We start from the raw sequence: 17478 nt of genomic DNA, 5'->3' as shown, positions 1-17478 counted from the left end.
TTGCTATTCTAAAACATAAAAAATCATTTACAGTGGCAAAAAACTGTTAAATATATGCAATGATCTCACTTTCCCAAACAGTGAAAAGTGTGAAAAAAATTCATAATTTTTCAGGCATAGTTGACAAACTATTTTCAAAACATTTGCAGATGTAATTTACATACTTGCCTAGTTGCTTTACCATCGATTAGAAAGCCATGTTATGCTTGCTTTTGTCTCTGTATTTCTGCAGTCATTTTCCCCAAATCATTTTGCATATGTTCTCTTCGTTTTCAGGAAATAAGGATATGGAATATGAGACGTCCACAAATCCCCAGACTGGGTCCTTTCCCAATTCCCTGGCGAGTATTAGGTTTTTACTTATATATAACTTTTGAGAAAAGGGATCATTTGAAGGAAAATCTTGAGCCATTCTTATCTTTGTTCCACTTCTGGACTGACATCATGGTACAAAAATGCAAGGAATGTACAGTAAAGCCTGGTGTGGGAAGAAGATCTTGGCAGAGGGATGATTAATGGTGTCTAAAAGAGGGAAAACAGTTATGTAATAAATACAGCCCATGAGATTCAAGCTGAAGAAACCATCACAGGTGCAGACTGTAAACAGGCCCCAGAGGAAAGAATATTGGTCTTTTAAAGGTGGACTCTGTAAACAAACAGATGAGGCATAGGAAATACCCTTTCATATAAATTTTTATGGTACAAATCAGTATATGGAGCACATAAGCACTGTAAGTGTTTATAAGCTCAAAGAACATCCATTCTGCAGTAAAGCAGCACGAATAGTGCCACGGTGTAAATTTATATAGTGTGGGGAGGATGTGTGGTCTGATGGCTCAGGGGTTTTTTTTCTGACTTTCGCAAATGACATGATTTCTGCCTCTCTGGTTTTGTTTTGTTCCATTTAGCTGCTCTCAGCTACATAATTGTTCTTTTAGCTTGTAAATATTATGGTCAACCTCCAGCAAAGTTTAGATGAGGCCAGTCCAATATAAACAAGCGTGTCTGCGCCAATGATGTGAGTAAGCAAAGTCATCTCTTGTGATATTTCCTCCCCCTCTTCCTAGCTCCCCTGGGACTGCAAGAGCTTTGCAGAGCCTGCCATTGTAGCTCACAGCCTGGAGTTTAACTGCCTGTCTGGGGCTTTTTTTCCTTTTATTTATTTTTTTATTCTTTCCCCTCTGGTGTTTGATGTAGGAAATATCCAGTGAAATGAGAACAATAGTCCAGAACGACTTCTGGGGAGCATCCTTGTCTCTGGCCATGCTTCTGGTCCCCCTGGTCCAGAGATCACTGTCTTCAGATGCAGTGCAAAGCACAGGTGTAACCTGCAGTGCAGAGAGAGGCCTGGAAGGGTTGAGGATGAGTAGTGAGTCCTGATTAGCCTTATGCAGCGTTGGTGTTGCAGTGGTGCTGTGGCGAGCTCAGCCCCTCTGCTTGGCTGTGCTGGCTGCAGTTTTCCAGCAGGGCTTGGGCTAACCTGTGCTGCTTTCCATTCCAGCAGATAGGAAGGCCAGCAGTGCCTGTGGCTCCATGGCTCTGTCACATCTGTTATTGGCAAGGGTCACAAGTGCACAATAGTCAAGAAACCTATTGCTTGGAAGGCTGTGAATTCAGGAGGTGTACATGGCATGTGTTTGCCCTTGAACATTACCCTCGGGTGAAGGGGTTTCACTCACATTGCTCTGCTGTTTCAGCCCAAATCCAGCCAACCAGATTTAATATTCCACTGTCACTCTATACAGCCCCCAACCTATAGAATGTCCTGTAAACACCGTAAATTAATCCCATGGGCTTTCTGCTACATAAATGCAAACACAAACAAGCAGGTAGGTTTTCCCAGCACGTGAGCTTCTCCTAGTTACTTTGGAGCCCTTTGCTGCTCTGCACTGAACACAGGTGCTGCCTGCTCCCCTGAGCTCAGCCTTTCACCATCTCCTGGCCTTGCCTTCCCACCCTGGTTTTGTGTCTTCCAAGTGCCCAAACCCTGTTGCTTTTTGCAGCTGTAGCAGTTTGCTGTAGTGGCAACCTTGTGCCCCACACCTCATCCTCCCATAGGCTGTGAGCTCCATTTGGTGGCTGTTGGGTCACGATTCGTGATTAGACATAAGCTAACCTTTAAGGAAAAATCCTACCAAAGTAATCATTGCAAAGCTATTGATCTCCTGGGAATGGAGGCTGGGAGGTGTCTGACATTTTGCATTATTATCTATGGGAGAGGAAGGAGCTGGGCTGGGTTTTCCCACAAGAAATGTATCTATTTTTGAGTGCAAAGTACTTTTTTTGCCATGGGACCCAAAACAGTTTTCATTCACTGACTCATAGTCTCTGGAGGCTTTTTCCCTGAGCTCAGGAGGCAAATGCTTTAGTGATTTGCAGCTGGAAAAGTGACAGCCCAATTAGCTCAAACTGCTCACTTAAAGGTAAAGATGTTACCTGTTTACAGCTCTCTTGGCCTTGAAGAACCAAGTAGTTTCCACTGGCCCCATTCCTCTGTGTTTACATACAGAGTTGCTGTAGAATTGATCATAATAGCTATTGGGTGAGAATGTGAGAGTGATCTATCAACAGCATATGACTTTTTGTGTAGTTCTTGTGCAGAAAGCCAAAATAAGATTTCTTGCTTTCCTGTTTCTCTTTAGGGTGCTTTCTCTCTCTTTTTTTTTATTTATTTCTTTTTTGTCATTTTATAGTATAAAAATAACTCATTAGCTAACTGATATTTTATTGAATTTGTCCAATGGCCTGTTTACTTAATTATGGATAAATGCTTACTGATTAATCTTTCCTTCCCAAGAGACAATCTCTCCAAGGCCCAGGCAGAAGCTACAGGAAATGGACAGTGTTCAAGTTGGCTATTTTATTGTGGTGTATGGCAGAGCCAGCATGGGTCAGTTTGGCAGCTCATGGCCTCAGATTGATCCATAGGATGTTTCCATGTGTTTGTTGTGGGTTTTTTGCCTTTTTTTTTTTCCTAAAGAGGAAGAAGGTGTATAATCAGCTCAATACTCTTTTCTGCATCTGTGGAGGGCCTGATGGTGGGATCCCAGCCAGCTTGTCCCCATGGAAGAAAAGAACTAGGTGACAAATGTACTCTGGGAGCTGCCAGTGTGGGGAGTAGTGACAGATGGGACCAGACACCTAAGCATGCTTTTCTGTTTGTTCATAGATGACATGGGAGCTATTTAACCTTTAGACAAAACCTTTCCAAATGAAGTGTTTTACCAAAGGAACAAAGTACCAGGGAATGGGATATAACAGTATGTAGGATTCCTCCATGTTGCAAAATCTGTGCAATAAACTTCGGATGAGTCACTGCCAAATGTGCACAGTAGCACTTCTTCATATTTGGAGTTGGTTTTAAATCTATATGGTTAACCACTTGCATCTTTTGGGGTTTTGTGGGGTTTGGGGGTTTCAGTTTTTGGTAAATGAACTGCTTTTTCTCTTGTTGGGGGTGGGGGGGGTTCATTCACTCGGATGTCTGTCTTAATGCAGTTTATAAGTTATTGATAGTAAAGGAGATCCCAGAATGACATGTTATCAAGGAACATTTTAATCTTTATATATCATAACCCTCATTAACCCAAAAGTCAAGATGCAATTTTGGATTTCTTGCTTAGGAGGTGATATCTTAATTGAGCTTCGCCTGGGAGATGTCTGGGTAGAGTTCATGTGATGTTTGTGCATCAGGTGTGTCTGTCAGATGCAGTTGGTTGTTTTGAGAAACACAGCAAAGAATTTCTGTGCAATTAAACTTTTTTTTTTCTGCTTGTTCACCTGTCTGTTGGCTTTCTAGAGCTTGACTTGCCTGAGGCTCACTGCCACCATATGGCTGAGGGTCCACGAGCTGATGTACTTCTAGGCACATTGGCAAGCAGATCTACAGAATGTTGGCAACGACTGAGCTCCCTGCACCACCATTTTTACACTGGTGGGCATGACATGGGCACAGAATGGTCTGAAGTGCTGTGTGGACAGAACTGGCAGTCAGTACCCTGTATCTTTAGTGAGGAACATCTTTGATTGCAATCTGTAACAACTTCTGTATGCAAAGGACATAACGTGGCTGATTATGTGCTCTTTCCTCCCGTTCTTTTGAATCAGCCTCATGTGCAGAGTCTTAGCTCAAGCTCCTCCTTGCTGATGTTTCCTGATGTTTCACACTTTCTGCTTTCCATTATTCGCTAATTACTAAGAAGAAGTCTTGTAACTGATAAAGCATTAAGAGTAGATCTTCAAACAATCAGTAGTTTCAGCAACTCTTTCTATTCTCCCTGGTTTTGTGGCTTATTATAAAAGTGTCAATCTTTCACTGCTATCTAACAAACAAACTTCTGCCCTGGATCCATTTCCTTTTGGGCAGCTTGCCAGGAATAACAAATTTAACTTCAGCTCTCAGCTTAAGAAGTTTCACTTCACTGAGTAGAGTTCAAGTACAGTCTATTACCCTGACTAAGTGATAGAGAAGTCCTTTGATGTTTGCTTCTTGAGTGGCTTATACAAGCCAGGGCTTCCTGTAGGAAAAAGAACTGCAGCTGAAGGAAATACTTCATTGATCAGGTAACCTCTTCCTCTCACTCTTACTTGAGAGTGCCTGAGTGCCCAGCGACAGAGTTATGCAGAGACACAGAGACATGGTACGTGCTCCACCAGCAGAAGTTTATCAGGTGAGAGGGAGCAGTCCTGCTCCTTCCACCTTCCTGTCCTCCACTGAGTTCTGCTGCTTTCCCTGCATCAACCCTGATAACCACCATGGCTTGGTCCATCTGCTTGGTTTGTACAGCTTACCAGCTGAAGTTAAGTTTTCTGCCATGCCAGGGAGCTGAGCTGGATAAAGAGTAGGGCTCTGAGCCCAGAAGGGACAGGGCTGGGCTGCACAGGAGAGAAGAGAATAACAGCACAGGGGAACAGGAGTCCTCCATCTGCAGCTGACAGTCAGCAGGTCAGCCTGACTGTGTCACTGACCCATGGACCAGGGGTCCTCCAGAGCCCTTTAACCTTCAGCTGGGTCCCACTCTGAACTCTTCTGAAAGGTCCTGTTTTTCTCCTATGATCACAAGGGGCTGAGTTCTCTCTGTCATGTAAACTGTCCCAGTACCATTTTGTCTAACAAGAGATGCTGTCATGCTTCATTCCCAGTGATTCTGGCATGAACGCTGGAGGAAGAGATAGAAGTTGGCTAGAGTATATGGAAGAAAAATAGGGAGTGTGCATTGAAAAGGTGATCAGAGCATAGAGACTGGCTATGAACATGGAGGAGAAGGAAGAGCTACCAGTAAACTTTATATTGTGTAAGTTGTTTCAAGGTACCCACTGTTCTTTGGCCAGTGGTCATGAACTGCTGTGCTTGATCTCTGAGCCTGTGTCTTTAAAGGCTCCCTTTGCTAGCTGGTCACTCTGATTAATTTCTTTTTTTGGCCAACAGTATGTTCATGAAAACTTTGCCTCTCCCTGATCTTTGTAACTGTGGTGAGCTAATGTGTGGTGAGAGCAGTGCTGCTTTGCTGGGCATGCTGGAGCTCCTGGGCCCATCACTGACTCCTTAACCAAGGGACAGCTGAGCAGTCTGTGAGTAGCACTGCAGTGTCAGAGGTGGCTACACTAATAGCTCAGTATTACTGACAGGAGAGGTCTTACTCCTGTTCTTAGCTCCTGGCATTGCAATTCTGCTGTTTCCCTTGAGCTGATTCAACTCACCAACTCCAAACTATCCATCCCCATGTTTCACTGTCATCATTGGCTGAGAGGAGGTTTGGAGGAAAACAGCCTTTATTTTGCAATTTGGTGTTGCAATACCTGTGGATGTTGCATGCTCCACGGTGTTGCAAGAGAGTCCCTTGAGCAGAACTCGTTGAATTTGGTTTGTAAAGGCTTCTTTTAAGTGTGGACATTGGAAGTTGTGAAATTACCCATTATTCAGTGCATGCAAAGTAACAAGATATTTCCTAAACTATTTCATTACAACCTATTTTAGATTGTGTAGAAGTGGCTTTTCCTTCAGCTCTGCCCAGACCCAAGTTCCAGAACAATTTTAATCCTCTGAGCACTCTGTCTCTCCTGAGCTCCTTCGTTGTATAGTTCAGCACTTTAATAAGTCTAATTTTCTGTAGAAGTGCAGATGTTGGAGACCTCAGCACTTTCTCCCTCTGCAGCCCTGGTGTAGCAGGCAGTTTCAGAGTACCCTCGGGATGACTGAATGAACCTGGGAATTCTCTTCTCCCCAAGTGATCTGCTGTTGCTATCCACCTTTCAAGATTTAGACTACCCCCGTGGAGAACTTCTGAACATTTTTGCAGTTAGCCCCAAGAGTGTGTCCTGCATCATGGACATTTTCCAATCAGTGATGTTATTTTTAAGCTCTGCCATGTCATCAGCTAGTCATGTATCTTATTGCTTCACAGACCTTGTGGCCTGCTCATGCCTGCAGACACAGCTACTACAGGCTAGGGTGAGGGTAATTCCTCCTCCTCTGCCTGCCTCTTCCCCTCTTACATCCCCAAGGTCTATTTCTAGCTGGGAACATGGGCTGATTGGAAAGGACAGGTGACAATATGTGGCTATGTGTATGATAGTTCCTCCCTGAATCCAGGCAGCTCTGCTGGGTCTCTTCCTCGACTACGTCTCTTCTCTGAATCTCTCTTGTAACCCACGGTGCTGCTTCTTCCCACACTGGGACTTTCAGCTCTAAAGGTGCTGTTAATTTTCTTGGGAATTATTTAAAAAGGAATTAAGATTTTTCCCATTATACAACCAAAGTGTTCTTTCTTTGAAAATCCCATGCATTACACCTCATGTGGGCTGTGAGGTCATTGGTTTGACATTTTGGTTCTCTTCCTTGCCTTCCCATAGAAATGCAGTTCATCAGCTAGTTCAACATTTGTGCATTCATCTCCTCCTAGGGAATGATACTCATTTCTCAGTCTGAGGGTGGATAAAGTGATGGTCCCTCACTAAATCCAAACATATTTTTCCTCTCAAGAGATTTGCTTTTATCCAACTTGTTTCTCGAAGAAAGACAAAAATGCCAGAAACAGAGATGTGAGCTGAAGCAATCTGTGTGTCTGACTGCAGGCTCACCCATACTTCAAAGTTCAGTATGGTTGTGTGGTCAGATTGTCAGGTGCACATCCTGAGTGTGAGAAATGAAGTTTACAATGACTGCAAATGGATAAGCTTTTAAAAAAGTTAAATTGGCTGAGTCTCAATCACATTTCTCTTGGTTCTGCTCATTAAAAAACATGTTCTTACTTTCTCATGAACTCTCTTCTGGATGAAACATTAGAATGAATTCCATTATGCTCGTCCTATGCAGGTAATAAATATTGCAGGACTCCTCTGGAAAAAATAAGTGATAAAATTCTGGTGTCTTCGCCAAGATTCTCATTTTTGCATTCAATGAAACACATTCCAAGGTGATGGAAAAAAGAGTTTCTGGTTTGTAGAAAATGTTATTGTTGGTGGTTCTTAATTTGGTTTTGGACCTCAATTTTTAGGATCATCAGCTTTGATGTGGGAATCCAGTCTGGATCCTGGCTCATCTGGCTTCTAACCTGGGGGAACAAAGTATTTCAGGTGAACAGAGTTTTCTTTTGATAAATTCTGTCAATTTAAAATGTCTAATGCTTTATACTGCTGGGCAATTTGATTGTTGTGCAGACAGAACAAAGTCCCACCTGGGACAAGGAAACCTTGTATTTTCCCTGGATGTGGCCAGGGAGACACAAGAGCAGGAACCTCAGTATGCCCTCCAGAAAGTCACCTTGGCACAGAAGTGTGGTATCTCCCCTTGCAGCTGCAAGGCTGAAAGAGTAGCTTTTGTGGCTGACTGCAGCTCTGATAGTAAATATAAAACACACTGAGGATTTACACTGAGAAACAGTGTCAATTCCCTACAGCAACAGGACTCCTAACTGCCAGTGTTGCTTTACTGCCAATCCACTTCTGTAGTAACTGGGATAAGGCTGGAGGGGAAAAAAAACATCATAAGGAACATGGCAAAATCTTAAGCCCCTTTTCTTTAGTAGCAACTGCTCTCTTCCCACAGTTGGCAGTGAAGGAGCAGATGTGAAGAGAGCCTGCAGCTTCTTTGTACCCAACCTAAGCTTGGTGATGGATTTCCCCTTCTAGCAAAGGACATATAAGGAACTCTTGCCTCCACATTGTTCCTGTCCCAAAATTTTTAGCTGGCATCATGTCACACAACCACTGCACATGCTACCCTGCAATCAGTCATACCACTCTAAGTATCCCTGTGTCCCTGCACAGTCACAGCACACCTTGGGCAGCCAGTGCAGCCAGTGGGCACATGGTCTTGCCCTCTGTTTGCCAAGTAGCATCGAGTGTCCCATGATGCTCTTGTTCATTGTTCTCACAGGTGATGGTGCTCAGTGTGCTGAAGGGTTGGATGTTTTTCTTCAATGAGAGAAAAAAGACTATGATAGGATCACTGGATTAAAAGAGGCCCATATGCAAGGAAGGGGAGAGGGAGAGGAAACACAGCCCTAAAAACTCTCTAGCAAGAATGAAAGAGGAAAATGATAGGTCCTTCTCAGGAAGGCTGCTTCTTAAGAAAGCTTTGCTGTTTCCTTAGGAGTCACTTCTACTGAGCTGGAGGGCCTTGTGTTATCTTTTGCCCAGCACAGGAGGAAGTCTAAGCATCTACCACAGAAATTGGGGGCCTCACTAGCCAATACTCATTGAACTTTGTTGTGCCTCTCTACACGCTGCTGCTGAAGGCAATTACTTGTGAATCGGTTTTGAGACTTTCTGGCTTTTTGGTTTTCACTGTTATGGAAAAATACCTTTCTTAAAACCTTGGAGGGAAGATGTGAGAAAAGGAAAAGTGAATGCAACAGACATTCTAACATCATTATTGAACTGTTCAGATGAGAGAATCCTGAAAGTTCTCTGAAGATTTGAAACAATTTAATTTCTTTGGAAAATCTCTTGCAGAAGTCACTTCTGGGTCGTTTTTTGGCTGGCACTGCCCAACAGCTGTTGCCAGCTTTGTTACAGGTCTGGTTGAAGGCACATAGACTCTGGTGTGCTGCAGGACTGTGTTTCTTGATGTGTTTTGTCTCTGTGACAGTCCCCAAGCCGCATTTCACGTTCTAAAAGCCTGTGCAAAGGTGAAGGCTTGGGCATCACACTGCACAAGTGTAAATGGAAACCACCTTTGTTTGACCCCTTTAATGCCCACAGCCCTTGCTAATAAAGATTCACTGTGTAACTCCCCATTAAAAAGTGACAGTTGGAGTCCAGGAAGAAAATCAGTTATCCAGTGTTTGAAATATCTGTTTAGCTGCTAGGAGCCACCATTTGATCTTGAGCAGGGTACTTAGATGTGTTCATTTTTAAGTGTCAGGTAGTTCGATGACTTCATTCAGCATTTTCATTTTATGGGAGTACATGTAACCTGAAGAACAAAAGGAAAGTTTGCTATTTCCTGTAAACATTTTTCTATAAAAGTGTCACATGAAAGGCTGTTGGGTGAAAAAAATATCGTTGAGTGCCTGGAAAAAATCACGTAGGCATTATTGAATCCTTGGCAGTAACTATTCCAATGTATACTGTTTGTTTAAGAAATCTAGAACACCCTTTCTGCAATTAACTTAGGACTTGTGTGCACAGAGCCAAGTACAGGGAATCTGTGTATGGACAAGGAGACAGAGGCTGTTCCCTTTGGAAGAGTAAGGCCGTGTCAGGATGTAGAAGGATTCTGACCATTTTACCTGGAATTTAATTCAAGGCATGTTGGGTTAAGCAGTTGCAAAAGCCTGTAGCCAAAGCAAGTAAGCCCAAAGGTCAACAGTTATTAGGGGATTCTTCTTATACCACAACTATATGCATTGACAGAGAATTCTCTCTCCTTGTCTTCTCAAGATCTTTAGATTGGTTGAAAAGTGTTAATCATACCACTTTTGTAGGGCTTCCATCTTATGAGGACAATGCTATGCCACTGTCCTTCTGTAATCTGACTCTGTCTGAGGAAAAAAAGTGGAGAAGGAAAGAATCCAGAAAAGCTCAAAGGCACCCAAATGAGAGAAGCAAAACCACGTTTTGGGATCAGGAGGTGTAAATCACAGATCTTGGAAATATTCAACAGCAAATTTCATCCTTTCAGGTGGCAAAAGGATTTTGGTCATTAATTTTGTGTTTAATCTTGTATCCCACCACAGAAATAAAAGTTGAAAGACTTTTCTTGCCTGACAACAGAAACAGATTGAGAATTTTGAGCCTTGATTTGTTCCTAGTGGAAAAGAAGTGCCAGTAAGAAACAAAACCATCCCTTTAATAGGGAAATTGGTGGCACAGGTCATCATCTATTTTGGCAATTCTTTTTCTTGTGTGTCATTTGTTGTTTTTGCTGTTATCTGTAGGAATGATCAAGGAGGCTGATATGTCATTGGAGAGCAGGAGAGAGGTCGCACATGAAGCACATCTTCTATACTGCCTTTAATTGAACCTTCCCTGCTGCTTTTCCAGGCTGGTAGCTTTTCTGCACAGAATTAGCTTCAGGCAGTGCCTCCATCAGAGAAGCCAGGTTAGCATGACAGCTTGGCTAGAGCAAAAGTCTTGAAAGATAACAGGAGAACTTAAAACATTGATGGAGGAAGAATTTTTGAGAATGGTAGATGAAAAACAGATACATATAAATAGAGGAAGGCTGCCATAAAAGGTCAGTAAAATACATAATGGAGGAAGACAGGACACAGTCTTTCAATGTTTAAATGACCTTCTTTATACATGTGACAGTTTTGGACACATGAGCTAGATGCTTTTCCCAGGATACCTTTAAACTGCTTAAATGTTCTCTCTTCATTTTTGTGGTGCTTTTCACAGCAGCTGATTTAAAGATCTCAGGCAGCCTGTGAGTGATGGTTTTAAGAAAATATGAAGTGGTTAACAAAATGGCCAAATGGGATGACTGCATTGTGTTTACTGAGACATACCTGTACTAGTCTGTTTTTAATTCAAGAATATTTAGTTACCAGTTGCTATGGTGAAGACACGCAGATCTGAGGAGGAATCAGTATCTTTCCTACCTCATGATGCCATTGTCCCCAAGGGGCGAAGGGAAGAATACAGAGCCCCTTATATTTCAAATATCCCTCTCCTGGGGCAGTCTTCTCCAAGACTTTTAAAGTCATCTCATTTATCTCTGTAACCCTGGTTTCACCTTTTCCTGGAATTCTCATTGAATAGTGATGACTGATTCTTATTTACCATTTCTAATTTGTTGCTCTTTAAGTGCTTTACGGTGAAGGTCAAGATGGCTCTCCTTGTTTTACAGTAGAGAAGTAAAAAAAAATATCAAAATAGCCTTGACACTGTGATCCTATTCACTCTGGCCCCTCTGTTGTACCTAGAAGGAGGTTGCTGCTAAGAAATATTCAGAGGCTGATTTCCCACCATACCAGAGGAGCTGGGGAGAAAGTTCCCTCACCTTTTTGTAGGCAGGTTAGGTTGCATGTTGTCCTCATAAATTTTCACATGCTGGAAAAGGTGAACATACTGAGGTGGTGAATTAGCCACTTGGGGATACTTCTTCTGCTGAACTTTTCTTAAATGCTGGTGTAGTGAAATGCCATGGGACACTTATTTCTGTGTACAGGAGAAGTTACAAGTTGAAGTTGTATGGTATTGAATTGCCTGGGCTAAATAACATACAGTGACTTAAAGCCTTCTCTGTAGTCTCTGCTTATTTCCAGCATTTAAAGTTTTTTTGGTGGTATTTTATTTTTTGAAGTTCTTGTTTTCCTGATGTGTCCCCAAGCCTTCAGGAGGGATAAGAAGCAGTGCCATCTTCAGACCTTTATTGATAGCCAGAAGTAGCAAACCAGTAGTGTTAACGATCCAGTGCAGAATCATTCCTGTGTTTGACATTTATATAACCTGGACAAGAAAGCTGTTAAAAGCCATGTAGAGGATAAATATAGAAGGTGCATTAAAGCACTAGTGAGGTATTGAAGTCAGATATACAGCCGGGTTGTCAGAAGCTAGAGTTGCTGTTGTATGCTCTTACAGTGGACAACTTGCTGAATGGAAGCTTGATCTGAGCTCTGTCCTGACCCCCATGCTTCGCTGCAGTGGCTATATCTAAATTGCAGTTGTTCCCTCATGCTTGTAGAACTGCCCTTTCTGGGTGTCCTTCCTGATGCAGGAGCATCAAGTCCTGCTGGCTGTGGCCCACTGCACTCAACCCCTTTGTGCACTGTCTTCAGCACCTGGCCAGGGTGAGCCCATGATACTCCCTTCCCAGTCCCTCACCTGAGAAAGTGGAGAAGGAACTCTTAGTCCTGACTGTAGGAAAAACCACAGAGATTTTAGGCCAGGTACTTTATTCTGGTGTTGTGTTTTGTGCTACACCGCTCAGGACAGAGCCAAAGTCAGGCAGGTGGGTGAAAGCAGATCTAAGCTTTTCTCTGTCACAGCAACTTGTCAGAGAATCTCTAATCGCTATTTTTATTCTCACATCAGTTGAGTCAAATCCATTCCATTCAAAATTACTGCCCTGACATTTGAACCTTTCAGGCAGACTGCCAGTGGCAGCACCTTATTTTTCTGTTGGAAAAGGAGAAAAAAAAAATCGTTGACATGTAATTAATGGAACTAGGTAGAACTTGAAATCTGAATGACACCCATTATTGAATAATGAGTTTCAAATCCTTTGTTACAAATTGCTTTAACATAGCAATTGTATGGGGGGGTTCAGAGAGGATAGTAACTTGTTTTGCTTAAGCACTGATTCCGTACATAGACAAAAGCTCATGAGTCTTGTTCCACTGAAGACAAACCTCTGCTGAGCAGGGAAAGTCTTGGACCAAAATGACAAAACAGAGGACGAGTGAGCCTATGCAGCAGTAAGAGATCAAACACACCATGTGAAATCAGAGCAAACACTTTCAAATCCTGTATTTCTGTTTGCTTGCACTGTGGCGAGGCCTGTGCAGATGCTGCCTGGGCCTACTCAGGCCCAGGAAATCCCGTGCGCCCTGGGTGCTCGAGGGGCTGCGTGCATGGAGGGTGCTGGTGGAGCAATATGCTGTGTGTCCTGCAAGTTGCGCTTCTGCCAGCCTTCTGGGATGGCGTGTGTGGGGTCTGTGACCCGTGTGCTGCACCTAATCACACTGGTGGCAGAAGAGGGGGGAAGAGAAGAAAATCTTACATTGCCACCTGCAACTTGTTGAAGCCCCACCAGGATTTTTTAGGGTCGGGTGAACTCTGTCTTTTGGGAAGAATCCATCCACAAATGTGTTTCTGTCCATATAACTCTCCTCTCAGAATACAAAATATTACTAATGCATACCTTCTAATTGAATACTAAGCTATGATTAATTCATTCTTTTCACTTAATGGAGACCTTCAGTGTCCCAAGATCTCAGGATATTGAAAGTAATTAATTGTAGATTAAATTAGAAGCCAAATTAGTCTTAACAAAACAAAATTCAAAATTGAGAAAATAGTTTCATGCTGTAAAGGGTAAATGGTTATAGTTATAATTCCAACTGAATTACCTTTTTATCAGTCCCAAAATATCAAGTTTCTATGTTATGTGAAACCAAGGGAAGTTTTGAAGGCATTTTATGTAGTACTGTGGGGTGCAGAGAAGATAGATAGGGGTGTCAGACGGGTGCTGGAGAAAAACAAATGTAGGTTAGTTGAAATTCTAGGGCAGCTCAGAGATGTTTTAAGGAAGTGTGATTCTATAATGTTTTTAAGAAGATGAGAGAGGAAAAACAAACAAACATTTGCCTGTTTTACTAAGACAGTCTGCAAAGATTTTGACATCAGTTTTTAGTGGTAACTGAAAGCTGAAGGGTTTGGGGGAATTGCTGTAACAGACCTGTCTCTGTGGGTAGAGAATGTTCTTTAATGTCACATCTCAGCATCTGAGCTGGGAAAGCTCATTTCTATGCAAAATCCATAAGACACAATCTTTTTAATGCTTTTTGTAAAAAATGACTGGACCTCTAGCAAAGTGACTGCAGTGCTCCAAAAGCTCAAAGATTTGCTTGAGGTAGACCCCCCTGTGATTCAGAAAACTTGATTTTTTTCTTTCTTATCTCTGGAGAAATCCCCTTGCCTGAATGCCAGCCTGCCCAATGTGCTCTTGCTTTGACTCTTTCCTGATCTGAATCAACTCCCACTCAAACTCTCTGTCCATCTGGCCTGGCAGGCTGCTGCTGTGTATCCGGCATCTTCAGGGACTTTTCTCACCATTAGAAAGGTACAAACTCTCTTCAGTGCCTCTGAAAAGCTTGTCAGTGGGCAAGGTTTGGAGACAACCCAGTTAAGTATTATTGAGTCTGCTGAGGCAAAACTGTGCGATTCACAGAATATCTGCAAAGGGATCCCCCCACACATTCAGATAAGAAATGGCTGGGTGATTATATAATAATATGTATCCAGTTGGACCTGTCTCTGGAAAATGTGATTTGGCTTATGGTGTTGAGAAAAGTCAGGTTCTAAGATAGTTTTATCAGTGTCCTCATAATTCTCTGACAAACGTCTCCCCTGACATAATCCTACCTTCTCTCTTTCTTGGATCTTAGTTTTGCGGGTACGTTGGACACCAAGAAATTAGAGCCCAACTCAACGAACTGAGATGCAGCACAATGGTGTGTGAGTGTCACTGAATATTCAAGTGTCCCACGTGTCCTGGGGACAGATCAGTGCAGAGCTGGTTAGAGCAGTTTTTATGTGCTTCAACTCCCGCAGCTTGTACCAAATCATGCAAGAGGCAAAGGAAAGCACCTGAAATGTAAAAGAATTCATTCACTTGTAGGAACAATTTCTGGGAGACTCAAGTACTAAGAACTTTTACTACAGTCTTGCTTTAATACCTGACAAATTAAAAGGGAACCTTTTTCTACACATCTTTTTTATGTAGCTTCCAATTGAAATGGTTTTATGTCTGATGCAGAGGCTTCATAGGAATAGAATTTTTTTATTCTTAAAAAAGAGTAGGGTAAAAATGTCTAAAACAGTGCCTCTTAGTGCTTCATCACTTAAAACAGTAATACAGTAGTTCCATGTGCTTCCTGCAATTACATATGATATGTCCATGCTAATATTGCAAATGTCTTGTGTAGTATAGACACACTACTGGTCTTTACGAAGTGTGGCACCGATGAAGTGTACATTAGACAGCTGTGTTGTGTTCTGACATGAGACTATTTCAGTTTAATATTTTTTATCTGGTCAGTTATGGTGTTCTGATGGGACTGGAGAAGATAAGGTTGCAGGAAGAAGCTGATATGAGAAAACCTTATGTGCTACATTAGATTGACTGGGTCAAATGCATGGCATCATACACAGATAAAGAAGTCTATTCTTGTTTGTTAGCAGTTACTTTTGTTATGGAGCAGAGGAAAAGATAGTGCTGCTTCATCCCTGTTTCAATCCAGTAGAAGTCCATTCCTCATCTAAGCTTTAGTGATTGTTTATTCATTCTGACATGATGTCTTTGGGAAGAATGACAGAAAAGAAATGTCTGGAGAGGAAAATGCCACTTGACCTCACAGGCTTGTCCCCCCTTAAGTTTCTCTTAACCCCCAGTTTTCTGTGTTGTCACTGTATCCTTTAATCCTTTCTCTCTCCATAAAAGTGCCAAGATGTCTCCAAGCCACTTAGACGGCAGCGCTTGTTTCCATGTTCTTACTTGGCAACTAATTCCCCGAGTTCATTATTCTGACCCTGAGCGAAATCGTTTGAATTTCCGGTATACACAATTATTTTGGGTTATGACTTCTGACTTTTGAACCCTTCACCAGAATGCACCATTTAAATCTCTTCATCAGCTCTTAGTGCTGTTACCGGGTCAACTCAGCATTAGGCTAGTCAGAATTTCTTGCTATGCCTTCTTTTGGAACAATTGCAGCAGAATCTGGGATCTTCTGTTCAGAGGGCATGATCCTTCCACTATTATTCATGTTCTCCAGAAGCCATGGGATTGTTTACAGCATATGAGACAGTTAGGTGCTTTATGAAAAGTAAAACTGGACTCAGTAACTAATAGTCCTTGTTGTGTGTTTCATGCTCTCAGCAACTGTGCTGGACTGCATTCTGATCTCATCGGCAGCAATACAAACAGTAAGTAGCACAGGCGATTTTAGTACATGATCTGAGTGCAAAAAGAAGTACAACTTGAGAAAGCATTCAGCACTCTGTTATTCCCAGTCTGTAGTCATTCCTCTGTGTAGTAAAAATACTCTTGGATGTATTTTATTTTCAGTGTTTAAAACATCTACAGTAAGAAGAAAACCGCAACCAACCATCATATATTAAATATCCGGTAACTGCACATGGAAATAGATCATCTGATTTATTTTATTCCTTCTTTCACACATTCTGCTCTGTAGCTGTAGGAAGTAATAAGATATTAAAGAGTAATTTTTTCTTCCTGTTGTTTCATCCATTTATTGTATTGATATTGCCAAGTCCTCCTGTAAAATAAACTAGCAGCCCAAACCCACTTAATTCAGCCAAACGTTAGTCTACCAGTATATAACTTTAGTGAAGACTGATTCCGTGGAAATGAGTTCAATTGAGGGTGCAAAATGGACATACAGATGTATTCCCAGCTGGAACTGTTTTGAAGTTTGTGTAAAAGCCGATAATAATCTCCTAAAATGCATTCTCATCCAAAAAAGAGCAGAAAAGGGCTTACACCACTGAAGTGGTATTTACTATTTTTTATTTCCTTCCTTAGCTTACTATCAGCCATGGGAATTTACAAGCTTTCTAACAAGGCTGAAGAAATCCAGGAAACCACAATGACAGATCCACTTGAAAAGACCATTTCATCAGAGTGAGTTGAAAAACACAAAATATTTTTTATCAGTGCCTGAAGATGTCTGTTAGAAAGATTGCTAATAATAAAAAGTTCAGTGTAAAGATGGAGTGTTTCCTATGCTCAGTTGGCAGACATTTGTTTGCATCTAAGTTTTGGTTTGGGAGGGGTTGGTTTTTTTCACATGAATGCCACTATAAGCCATCCAGGTCTCTCAGAAATGAGTGTAAAGTTACAAATTTTGGGCATGTTATTTAAATAAACAATTTCTTATTGTCTTTAAATATTATTTTATATGCAAGAGATCTGCTAGGAAAAAATCTCTTGTGTTTTTGTGAGGGTTTTTGACTATTCAAGTATCAGTAAACATTGTGTAAAAAGTTTGACTGTGTCAACAACATAAAGTATTGAACAGTATAAGAAAAAAATCTCTTGTTCTGAATTTGTTTGACTTGAAAATTCATGCTTCTATTTTGGCCAGAAGTAAGAGGTAGCATGAGGAAAGAAGCCTTCCTAGAAGTATGTTAGTATGCATAAGCCAGAACCAGAAAATGCAGAAGCACAGAAAAATGAACAGGAAAATAAAAAAAAAAGGTATGAAATTCCTTGCAGAACTCAAAGAAAGAAGTACAAAATAAAATAAAACCCCTTGGCTTGAGGTCAGGGTAAGGATTTGGTGC

At 41.7% G+C, this 17478-nt stretch overlaps 1 long non-coding RNA gene across 1 annotated transcript; it reads left to right on the top strand.

Annotated features, from left to right (window-relative positions):
• The first annotated feature begins 274 nt into the window (after nucleotides 1-274).
• LOC311194227 lies at nucleotides 275-16733 on the top strand. Its single transcript, XR_014617434.1, has 3 exons — nucleotides 275-341; nucleotides 7497-7575; nucleotides 16718-16733. It is a non-coding gene; the product is annotated as an uncharacterized lncRNA (long non-coding RNA).
• The last annotated feature ends 745 nt before the right edge of the window (nucleotides 16734-17478 follow it).

This window comes from Gallinula chloropus, assembly GCF_964237585.1.
Source record: "Gallinula chloropus genome assembly, chromosome: 8".
NCBI classification, from domain to species: Eukaryota; Metazoa; Chordata; class Aves; order Gruiformes; family Rallidae; genus Gallinula; species Gallinula chloropus.
The sequence above is the reverse complement of the archived record's forward strand: the minus strand, read 5'-3'. Positions and strand labels throughout refer to the sequence as shown.